Source organism: Vicugna pacos, chromosome 21, assembly GCF_048564905.1.
Source record: "Vicugna pacos chromosome 21, VicPac4, whole genome shotgun sequence".
NCBI lineage: Eukaryota > Metazoa > Chordata > Mammalia > Artiodactyla > Camelidae > Vicugna > Vicugna pacos.
Window position 1 is genome coordinate 8,236,825 of NC_133007.1, and position 12,777 is coordinate 8,249,601.

Here is a 12,777-nt window from a genome sequence, read left to right on the forward strand (position 1 = left end):
GCAGCTTGATGTAGCCAGTAGTTTGGAGCCAAAACATCTAGATTCCAATTCTTTGTCCTAGCTGTGCAACCCTGGGCAAATCACCTAACCTCTCTGAGCCTCCATTTACTCATCTGTGAAATGAAGACAGTAACAACTCCTGCCTCACAGGCTCGTCGTGAATCTGTGAGAAAACACGAGTGAATTCACTTTCAAATTATGAAGCACTAACTGCTACAGCTGGCTGTTGTGGAGTTGACACCTCATCTCTCTTGCTGCTCAAATGTTGACGCTCAAGAGCCTGACTGTGCCCAAGGATGACAAATGAATTTTCAATTTTCCATATTTGTTTCTACAAAGGAAAGCATATGCCACTCTCCAGCTTACCTTCCTGTCTTGAGTGCACCCGGTTGCCAGCAGTACGTGTGGGTCCCAGGATTCCGGTGCTGGCGTCTGCTGGGGCCCATTTCTAGGAGGCACTGTGGGTCCCCGCAAGAGGAGAACTCGTCCTAAGGGAGGACAGGTGGAAGGCAGGGCTTGGGGTGGCTGTCCAAAGGAGAGGGGCGGCTTTGAGTACCTCTGAGGAATCCCAGCAGGAAGGCCAGGGACACAAGGGATGAAGTGATTTCCCTAAGTGCTCTGTCAGACCCGGAGGGCAGGCCAGCTTGAAGCTGAGGTGCAAACCCCCACCCCCTAGGATGGGGTGCCGTGTGGAGAAGCCTCAGCAGCCATCTACAGGGGACCGGGGCACCAAGCGATGCCTTCACGGGGGCTGGGAGGAAGGCACAGCAGGAGCGGGGCAGGCACCGCAGGGCTGCCTTGGTACCACGGAGACACCCCGGGGACTCCCAGAATGAGGCTACCTTGAAGTGGGCGTCCCAGGATAGCCAGTGGGGGCAGAGAGGGCAGCACTGCTAGTCCTGTGACCCTGACACTCTTGGCCTTGGGGTTCCATTGGGCTCTCAAGGTGCCTCTATCTGAGCAGGAGTGAAAGTCTGACAAAGTCAAGAAAGCATCACCAGCCAGTGTGATGCAAGTCTGTGGAGAGGCCTCCAGGCAAGATGTGTTTTTACGCACATTAGGATCACCTGGGGAGCTTTGAAACCTGCCAACGCCCAGGCGTCACCCCATAGCAACTGTCAGAATTGCCGGAGGCAGGACCCAGGCATCAGTAGTCTTTGAAACGCCCCCGTAACGTGGCTAGACCTAGAGGATATTGTGCTTAGTGAAACGTCAGACAGAGAAAGACAACTATTGTATGATATCCTTACATGTGGAGTCTAAAAAAATAATACAAATAAATGTAGACAGAAAACAAACTTGTGGTTACCAAAGGGAAGGTGCAGAGGGACAAATTAGGGGAATGGGATCAACAGACAAACTACTGTATATAAAACAGATAAGTAACAAGATATACTGTACAGCACAGGGAATTATAACCTCTAATGGAACATAATTTGCAAAAATACTGAATCACTATGCTGTACATCTGATACTCACACGATATTGTAAACCAACTATACTTCAATGAAAAGCAAACAAGCAAACAAACAACGCCCCAGGGGACTTGAATGTGTGGCCAAGTTTGAGAAAAGGTGATCTAGGGAATTAAAAAGAATCCCCATGCCTCAGCCTCACCCCAAAATAATGAAATCTGACTCTCTCTGGGGCTTGGGCATCCTTTTGGTTGGTTTTGACAGGTCTCCAGGGGGTAGTAATGTGCATGAACTTCTGATGAGGCCCAAAGCCCTCATTTGGCCCTTAAAGAACCTGCAGCCCAGAAAGGTCAAGGTATTTGCCCGAGGACATGTAATACACGCTGGGACCAGGCCATGAATCTAGCTCCGGGGCCCTGAATCCTAATGCAATGCCCTTCCTATCACACTGGGCAGTCGACCCACGACCCTCGTGGAGAGTCCCTCTAGCCATTCATTTCACAATTTTGGTGTTGAGTTGGCACAGCTGGGCAAGAGGTTGTGCGAGCACCCTTGACTTTGATTAGAGAGCTTGCATGGGGGTCACCCTCCCCTCTCCTGACCTTTGTCAAACTCAAAGGGCAAAGTCCTTTGGAGAGACATCACCCAACCCGATGGGAAGAGATTTAGCATTCTTTGCAGGCTGAGACTGATAACAGACGGCGATGATAAGACATGAGATAGTGTGGGGTAAAAATCTAGAAGAAAGGGCCCGACCCCGAGGTATCTGGGCTGCACTCAGCCTGCACTCTCCTGGAAATTGCCTGGAGCTTTTCGCGTCTTCCCCTGACTCACAGTGCTCTTTCTGTCCCTCCCATCACGTGGTTCCGTGGGAGCACCATGGGTTTGGAGACAGACTGCCCTGGTTTTCCTCCAGCATCAGCACCAACATTAAATCCTGGAAACCAGTGTTTATTCAGTGCCTCCTGTATGCAGGCTCTGCACCTGCATGTCTTTGGCTTCTCTTAATACTCAGAAGAATGAATACTCCGGTAGGGGTCATTAGTGCCCATTTCACAGACAAGAAAATAGGGCTTGAGGACGTTAATCGCTTTCTCCAGATCACCTGGGTAGTGCCGGAGCTGGGATCTAAATGCAGGTGCGAAGTCCATGGTTTCTCTTGTGGAGCACCCAGCCTCCCAGCATGGGCCGCACCCAGCTCACTTTAGTCAGCCCCGAGCTCCTCTTCATCTGTCAAAACCCTCCTCGTTGTTTGGGACCTCAGGGACTTGCTGCCTGCCCTGGTAACCCAGGCCTACCCTGGACTTATCCTGGTGTCTCTGCCGCCTCATGGTGCCGACTCCCGTTGTCTTCTTTGCTCCTGGGTACCTGACCCACAGGAGGAGCCCAGGAATCTGCGGTGGTCTCTGTGGCCAGCAGCGCCTGGGATCCTCAAGCCCTGTGAGGAGACACACAGGTGCTGGGGCAGCAGACCCCCTTGCCCCACTCTGCCCAACTCTGACCTCACCTCCCGGGGTCTCCTCTTGGGTTCAAGAGGTCTCCTTCCCAAGGAACTTCTTTTAGCTCCAAATACGTAACTAGGGGAAGGTAACCACAAGCTCTGATCCGATTGCCGTGAACTTCCTTGGCATGGGCAGTGGATTGGTACCTTAATTTTGAAAGACAATTTCATTATTAACACAACTTTACAGCAACACTAAAGGAATTTAAAGAGAAAATGCTCCAGTGCATAACCCTACCTACTCCTCTTACACAATTGTTTTCATTTGTCTGTGTCTCTCCCCAACCTTTGGCCAGAGAAATGCACGTTTTTTAACTTAGTTCTAATCAGAGTGTTTATAAACAATTTTGTGCTCTGCTTATTTTAATTAGAACTAGCTTACAAACATTTTCCCCTACTCTCATATTCACATTGATCATTCTAACATCTGTAGAGGCTTCGATCACGTTGTTTTTTTTTTTTTTGGTGCTGTGGTTAAATTGTTCCCCAATAGTTGACGAGTGAGGTTCATTTTATAAATGACTGTGGGATGGACATCTTTGTCCATACATTTCTTATGGAGGGACAGAGAGGCCAGAATTGTTGTGTGTGGCAGTGGGATTGGATGGGATGGGTGGAATGGGAGAAGAGAAAGTGGAGGAGAGCAACTTTTCCCCCAGTTTTGTCTGCATCAGCCAAGCTCACAAAGCGGGCTTCCCGGCCACCCTCCTGTAGGCAGTGAGGTCACAGGCATCACTCGCAATTTCTGCACTCTCTCTGGCTCTGAAACTTGGCCCTTTCTCCTGCCAGCATTTGTAAAACTTGGCCATAAGGAAAAGACCTCACCTCAGAACCCTGTTTATTTAGAGCTGATGGGTGCAGAACGGTGTGTATATCTCAGTGAGGGTCTGGGTGGGGATGGGTTGTACTAAACACGATAAGCCTCACTTGGATCTGCTGCATACCTACCACATGCCGGATACTGAATGCTTCCTGTGGATGATCTCACCTCATCTTTTCACACAATGAGGTGGGTATCTGACAGATGAGGGCCTGAGGCTCAGGAAGGATGCTCACTCTCTCTAGGTGATAATTACAAGGTTCTAATCCATGTATGTCAGATTTACATCGCTCCCAAACCCTAGTGGATAAGGAAGTCTTAACGCTTCAGAGGCTGTCATTTCCCGTCAACCTCAGGAAGCAGCTAGAACTTTAGGGCCAACTCTAGCCCATGGGCCAACTCTAGATCATGCCCCAACCCAGGCAGGAAGATGAGCTGGCATGCAGTGACCATGAGCTAAAAGGCGCGAGCTCCTGAAAGCAATGAAGACGGTAAAGGGCTAGGTCTACTTGGGGTTTTCCTCTAAACAACCAAGGGAAATTTCTTACCCTTCCCAACTGCAGTTGTCATTCTTAAAGTCTGTGTCGTGCATCCATCTATGCAAGAAGCTGTTGGAGGGCAGGGTCTGTGACACACTCTCCTTTGGTCTGAAGAGTTGATGAGGTGCTCATCACTGTGGGGTGGAAGCAATGGAGGCCAGGCTCAGCTTTGAAATGTGGGTGAGACCCCAGTTGGTGTAAAGAAACAGGGAGGGCGACCTGGGTGAGGAGGCGGTGGAAGCTCAGGCTGGGAGATGGGAAAGAGCAGGAATGTGTGGGGTGAGCGGGTGGCCAGTGAGGAGATGAAGCCCTAGGTTGGGTTTGGGCTGGAGAAAGGCAAGAAACGAGGATGGACATGGGGCCCCTGGACTAGCTGTTAGCCTCAGGGATGGTTCTTCTCCAGGTCTTACTTTTTCTGGCTCAGCGTTGGAGAACACTGATGAGGGTGAGACAGTTGATTACATTTGGCAATTTCTTATAATCAGGAAAGGGGAAAAAAATAATCTAACACTTGATTAGGTAAACAACCAAGATCCAAGTTGCCACGTCCAGACCCTGAGTGAAAGCAGGCCACCTAGGGCCTGTCTCAATTCAAACAACACTCCCGGATGAGCACAGTCCTGCAGAGGAAGAGTCCTGCAGCGGGGGAGTCAGGGAAGAGGCTGCAGTGTCTTGTCCCGGCCAAGGCGGAGTCCTGGGGGAAGCTCATGCTCAGGCCAGACGCTCCCCACAGCACCACCAGGATGGCTGCTTGGGAGACAGGAGAAGGTCTTTCTCTGCAAACCCTCCTCTATTCCTCACCCCTGTGGTTCCTCCAGAGGCTCCAGAACCTACCAGGAAAACCTGGGAGACCGAGACCCTCTTCTGGAATGGCCAGGGCTTGCTCCAAAAGTTTCTGTGCCTTGGTTGCAGGTCTCCCCCATCCTTACCTTGTCTCTAGGGTTGGCAATAGAGAGAGATTGTCAGCTCCTTCTCTGGGTCCCAGCCTCTTGGGCTGTTTGCTAATTTTGGTTTTGGAACTCTGGTGTTAAGTAAAAACAGCAGGGATTCCTGGCCAGGACTCAGACAAAATGAGAATTAGAAAAACAGAAGAGTCTCCAAGTCTTCCCAGCAAATAGCCCAAGCTGTTGATGGCCCCCGGGGAACACTCTTTGGCAACAGGCAGCCCCAAACCACCTGCCTTTAGCTTGGGAGGCTTCTCCGCCTGTGGTTCATGTTAGAAATTCTGACCTATGCATCCAGCTGACTGTTGGACATTTCCATCTGAATGGAAACATCTGAAACTCATAGGTCAAAGCCAAACTCCCCAGACCCCTGGTCTTCACCCTCTCTCTCTGTCTCAGCAGCTGGTACCACCATTCTCCCAGAGACTAGAACCAGACACATGGACTGCGCCAGACACCAAATAGTCCCCAACTCCCCGTCCTCCTCTCTGCTTCCACTGCTGCCCCCTTGGTTCAAGGCTCCCTTTCTGATCTGCTGCAACTGACTCTTCAATGATCTTCTTACCTCCTATCCCGTCCATCTCAGAACCATCCTTGACGCAACTACCAGGGGAGTTCATTCAAAACACAAAGTTGATCACGCGCCCACCCCACGCCCTTGGAATGTACAATGGGGAAGACAGCTGAAAACGAAGTCATTGCAGGACAGCATCCTTCTGAGGGGGAGGCGGTGGCACTGTTTCTATCTGTGGTGAAATAAATCTCTGTCCAGCTCCCTTCCGCTCGCAGGAAGGGGTGGGGAGAGTAGGTGAGAGCTGGGTTTATGGCTCATTGTTTAGGTCAGTGCAGAGAAAGACTTAATGGTTACTGATGATTCACACTGTGAGAAAAGTAGGTGGAAGATACAAGTCATGCTGTGATGAGTCGGAAAGAGTACTATAAACAGGTTACCTTAAAAATAAGTATCTTTCTGTCTCTGTCCCACCAGGGTGGCACTCCTGCCCCTGTCCCTCACCCTCCTGATGCTCAGATGCATCCCCAGCTCCTGGAGTGTGATCTCTGACATCACTAACAGGAGTGAGGATTCCACAGGGGACAGCTGATTCCATGCATTGAGGCAGGAAAAAAATTACGATGAGCCTGGAGTATCTTTATTGTTGCCAGAAGCAAGAATGCTTTCAAGAATGTCACAGGCAGTGCTGCAAGGACAAAGAAGCCAAACCAAGGGGCTCCTGGACCAAGGCTTGACCACTGGGCCATTAATTAGAGTAAGTCGAGCCAGAGAAAGAATGTGAGTTCAGTACGATTCTCAAAACACCTTAAAGTATATAGAGCAGTGGTTGGAGCTCAAGAGGAGGGTGACCGTCATGGGATTTGTTAATTTCCATTGACTTTAGTAAGTGGCGCATTTCATATGAACAGGTCTTTTGTTTCTTCTATTAATTATATATCTTGTTTACCAAGGATGGATGTGTTTTTGCTTCTGTCTGTGAAAGCAGGAAAGAATAAAGGCAGGGAACTCTGAGCTAGCCAATTTGTTTAGGAAAAATTACGCACTGTCCCAGGACGGGGCTGCTCCGCCCTGGGGTCACACAGGACAGCTGAGTAAAGGTGGGTCCCCCTGTGTTCCCTAGGGCCCTAGAGAGGAGCAGAAATTACAGACTCGGTGCCTCTGCCCTTAAGGGATGAAATTTCGAGATGGTCTCTATAAATTATAACACAACACCAGCGAGGCACACATTTTTAATAATGCTAACAGATCAGGTCAATACATCACAATGACAGGACAATGGGTTAGGCCAATGCTGGCCAAGGGAGTTGAGAATTTATCTCATTTCAGGGGCAAAATTCAATGCTGTAAAACCAAAAACCTTCCAAAAGGTGTGGCTTTAAAAAGTCTTATTGAAGAAACAAATAAAGAATAATTATGAAATGGAAGCTACCCCCATTTGGTTTCTTTTCCTTGGAATCTGCAGCCCAGGCTCACATCCTGACCCAGAATTAATTGTTCAACCACCCAGATTTTGCAATTAGAGGAGTTTGAAGCGGTGCTTTTTCTTTTTCTTTTGGTCTGGTAAGATTGTTAGAATCCCTAGGAAGGTAAAAATAGTATTTGGTAAAATCACTGAAATCCTAGGGAGGTGTCAAAACTGGCACCTCAGGAAGGAGCGGAATTCAGGGTAAGAAAGTGAAACCCACGGTATTAGCACTTTCATAACAGGTTTTGATGTAAGGGTATTAAACAGCTTTAGAATTGTGCTATTTTGTATATTTCATACATCTTAAAAAAAGGATCTGCTGTATTAAATTTGTGAATTTAAATAATGTTTCATGGTGTTTCTTTAAGTTTGCAATCAACGTGAAATGTTTGTGAAAATCCAATGTGCTAAATTTATGAATTTTTCTAAAAAAAGAGTTTAGTTTTGAGAACAGTTTTAGGTTCACAGCAAAATTGTGGGAAGCAGAGAATTCCCATTTACCCCCTGTGCCCCAGCCACACAGCCTCCCACACCAGCAACATCCCCAACCCGGGTGGGAGGCACACGTGCCGTCCTCAGCGAGCCTGCGGTGATGCATTGTCATTGCCCAAAGCCCGTCACTTACATCAGGGTTCATGCATAGTGCTGTGCATTCCATGAGTTTGGACAAATGTCTAATGACACGTGTCCCCCACTACAGTGTCACACAGAGTAGCTTCACTGCCCTAAAAAGCCTCTGTGTTCTGTCTAGTCATCCCTTCCTCCCCACCAGCCCTGGGCAACCACTGATCCTTACACTCTTGCCATGGTTTTGCCTTTTCCAGAATGTCATGTGGTTGGAATGATATAGTATGCAGCCTGCACAGTTTGACTTCTTTCACTTAGTAACATGCATTGAAGTTTCCTCCATGTCCGTTCATGGCTTGGTAGCTCTCTTTTTTTTTCCCCTTTTAATGTTGAATAATATTCCATTTTCTGGACATATAATCACAGCTTTTTAATCCATTCACCTGCTGAAGGACATCCCAGTTGCTTCCAAGTTTGGCAATTATGACTAAAACTACTGTAAATATTTGTATGTAAGTTTTTGGGTAGACATAAGATTCAACTCCTTTGGGTGAATTACCAAGGGGTACAACTGCTGGGTCATGTGGTAAGACTATGTTTAGTTTTGTAAGAAGGAGCCAAACGAACTCCCAAAGTGGCTGTGCTATTTTTTAATTCCCACCAGCAATGAATGAGAGTTCCTGTTGCTCCACATCCTCCCAGCATTCGGTGCTGTCATTGCTCTGGATTTTGGCCGTTCTAATGGATGTGCAGTGGTGATTTACTAGCTGTGTTAGCAGGTGTGAATATTGAAAGGAATGCTGATAGTTTATGGAGTGATGATTGTTATAATCTCACTAGATTATTAATCTAGTGGGCATTAAACCGGGGGTAAAGAGTAGTCAGCATTCCTCTCCATGCCCAGAGGCCCTTCAGCCCTGAAACAGGCATCGGTGGCCTGAACATGCAGCGAACAGTGCAGGCCTGGGAGAGGAGTGGCGAGAAAGGGCCAGATGGCCCTCTGTGATAGAAAGAAGGATTTTGGGGGGAGTGTCAAGGGCAGAGGGAGTCAGTTAAGGTTGGAGAGAGGGGGAGAAAGGAATATGGCAGGAGACCAAAGCCTGGGACGGTGGGAATGACTAAGGAAACATTTAAGAATGGGCACTTTAGTATCCATTTGAGGTAATTAGCACCACTGTGATGTGGGCCTTCTCCGTTTCCACAAGTGGGCTGCGCTGTTGAATGAGTGCTTTTTGGTGTAACTCCAGGAAAAGTGACTGAGCTCTGTGCTTGTGTCCAGGCAGTGGAGAGAAGGGACAGCTATGGGCAGGGAGAGGTGAGGGAGACTGAGTTGCTAAATTAATGCATCACCTTCCCCCAAGGACTGTGTAGGGCTTCTGCGGCTGGGAATGGGGGAGGAGGGGGTTATGTGTGATGCACTAGTGGGCTGAAGCCGGCCTTTACCAGCCCACAGGCTGATTATTAAATTTTCAGGAATTTTTGTGAGTTGGTGGTTAAACTCCTGGTAGACTGAAATCTGCCAGGAGGGAGGTATTTACACCATGGAGATTGGCACCAACATTACACATCAGTAACTTGTCCAACTCTGCCCACAGCTGCTTATTAACCATTTATCCAGGAGGCCATTTCTGGTCTAGCTCCTGGCTTCTCTCCAGGCTCAGCTCAGGTCACTTCCTGCTTTTTACACACCATAAATGCCGAAAGGCTCACAATTCCTGTCTCCTGGCCTTCTGTGAACGCTGCCCCCTTCCCCTGGCTCCTCTTCACTTGTCAAGCTTCAAGTCCAGTGTCACCTCCTGGGAAAGATTCCACCATATGAAAGCTGCCAGCATACACGGTGCCTTGAACCCACGAGGAAAAGGTGTCTCAACCCTGAGGGGTCCTCCCTTCCCATCTCCCTTGAGACAGGCCCGTGGATTCACTCATTTCTGAGTCAGGGAAGCCTGGCATGGGGCCAGGCCCTCTCTAACCTTCTGCAGGATGACCCCCTCCCCTCCCAGGGCACATTTCGTCCTTAAGGACAGTCACACTAAGACTGTGTGGAAGGACATGCTGTCTTTGAAACTGGAGAGAAAGTTCCCCGGAGTTTTCTGTATGGGATGAGGTGAAGGGCAGTGAGACGGGGGCCTGTTGATGCTGCAGGGGGTGACAGAGAAGACGCCTCCTCGGGAGGGCAGAGGCCTGGAGCTTCCCTCCACGGGGCAGGGTCTCCTCGGTCGGGTGGGAGGAACTGAGCTCACAGCGTGAACTGGTCCCCAGGACTCTGGGATGCCTCTCAGCTGTCTTCGTCCCGGCCAGGCCTGGCCGCCTGCTGCCTGTGCCGCTGCTCCCAGCCAAAGCCACTTTCCGACCCCGCAGACTTGTCAGCAGGACTGGAAATGGTGACTTGAAAGAAAAATGTAAACCATAGGGAAACTGTTCAGGGCTGCAGGGTTCTTAAGTGCTGCTCTCAGGGCTTTGACAGGGGTACCCGTCCTCAAAGATGACACTGTCTCAGGGTGTTCACAACTCACGCCTGCCCCCAGCTCCATCAAGTCTATTTTGGGGAAAAGGGTGGTAGAAGATAAGCAGAAAAATGGGAAGATGCCAGCTGAGCTGCCTCAGGAACCCGCGCGAAGCAGTAAACAGAGCTGCTGGCCCTGTGGACGGCGTTGCCTCTCCTCCAAGGACAGCAGTGATGAGGGAAGGCCAGGCGGGGCTGGCCGAGAATGTTCCCTGACCCTCTCCTACTCTCAGAGCCGCACCCCATCACAAACACCGTTTACTTTAGAATACTAAATTTCACTTAGACATTCTTACTGCCAGTGATTATACAACACACAAGCCAGTCTTCCTGGAAGTGACAGGACATTGTCCCCACACCCAGCAGTGGATGGCTTAGAACAAAGTGGAAGGCTGGGAACTAAGACGGGGACGTCACCCCCAACCCTGGTTGCCCAGAAGTCCTGCCCAGGTGCCTGTCCCCACCCTGCGCCTTCCAGTCAGGATTTGCCCTTCGCTGCCTTACCTCTCTGGGCTTAGATTTTCCTGAGTGGCCGAGATTTCTTTTCCTGGAAAGCTGAGCATCTGTTTTTCCTGCCCCTTTGGTGCCCGAACTGGCCTGCCATCCCCATATCACAGCTGCATTCCTGGGAACGGCTCCACGGTGGTTGACTTGGTCGCTTGCAGAAACCCGTTTGCTCAAAAGAATCCATCTCTGCGTCAGGTGTGCCTGCCAGGAGAGACCTGGGAATGCGAAATTCCTTCGCAGGTCAGCTCTGAGGGCTGAAAGCAACCGAATGGTTTTATAGGATCATGTGGAGCCCTCGTTATCCTGCCATTCTGGCCTGCGTGTTTCCTTGTGTCTCCTTTCCTCTTCCTCTTGTGACTAAAGCAGGTGCTAAAATAGGTCTCGGTCCTGCCACCTCCACCTAAACAAGCCATGGCCCTGAGGATGGAGCTGCCGTGAAGATTCATGGACGCGATGCCATCCTTGGTGCTTACTGAGCCTCTTGACATAGGGTACAGCTCCGTCCACAGCTGCTGGCACTTCCTGAAGGCTGGCGATTGTGCTGAGCAACGCAGGGTCTGTCTCACGGAATCATCTCTGCGATCTTATGAGGGAGGGGAGTGTGATCATTATCGCCTGGAGAAAAGCGTGGCTCAGAAAGCTAGGAAGTTGGTGGCATCGCTCACAAGTTGTAGAGCCAGGATTTGAACTCAGATCTTTCAGACTTGGGTGTGCGATACTGCCTTCCAGGGACTCGTCAGTTCAGTCTGATTCTCAAGTTCAAGTCTTTGGACAATAGGCAGACCTTGCAGTATCAGTCTGCTTTTGAGAAATTAGGAAAATGCCATCCCTAGAACATTTCTATCAACACGTTATTGAAAGGTTAAATTTTGTGTTTGCCAGCTACAGACAGACACTGAACTTCTTTCTGCCTTGTTTTCTTTCTACAACCCGAGTTTCCCTGTCTCCACTTACCTGGGAAGTATTGTGTTGAACCATCTGAAATCAATGTTGCTGTAGGTAACACAGCGAAATATCAGCGATTTCACTTGATTCGACCCAATAATAGACACTGCAACTTGAAGGCCGTCACTATCTTCACTCCCCCGTCTCCCCCCGTCCCCAGCCAACAATGTTTCTTGTCCAAATTATACCCTCACTTCAAGATTCAGCTTAAATCACGCCACCTCCTCCAGGAAGTCTTCGCTGAGTTCCCATCTGGAAATCATTTTTCCTAAACTCTCATATTTGCCTCTCTTGTCACCAATTTTCCAGGCATCACGGTTGTCTACATGTACACATGCTTTTTCTTCTGGTGAGGAGCCATGTCTAATTTATCCCTATCTGACTGGCTTTGTCATAATAGCTGGCCCACTGTAGGTGTGTTGGTTAAGAGTCTGTGGAGCTCAGCTATGTGATGTCCTGCTTCTTCTAGGGACAATGGCTGTCCCAGGGCTCCATACTGAAGCTTGTAGGAGAATCTGATGGGGGGGTGAGTGCCACCCTCTCTTGGGCCCCCACCTTCCCGCTCCTGACCCTCACAATCATCTGCAGTCTCCTGGGAAGGGGCTAGTGAGATGCACCTCTGGCTCTGCTGTAAATTCAAAACCTTGGGAGCTTCCCTGGGTGTAATCTGAAATGGGCCCCCTGTACGCAGAGGGCAGGGGGAGACAGAAGAAAGAGACAGACCACCTCACAGCAAATTGGTAGGTGGCAGGTTTAATAAGCAAGGGAACTTACACATAAGGCTTGTTCTCGGGCAGCCACAGGATGAGTAGATCTCTGTGCACCCCTGCCAGACTCTTACACATTTATATAGAGGCCTTAACTGGGGTCAATCACATGTACCGTCCAGATGGTCTCAACAACAGCTTACTATTCCAAGGCCGTGTCCTTGGGCAGCTTCTAGCGCGGGGAAGGCAAGCAGAACGTACATTCCGAGGACCAGGGGAGGGGGTGAGGCGCCTGTGATTACCACATCCTCCCGAGGCCCTCCTCCAACATCTGCTTGGAGAGGGGCCCA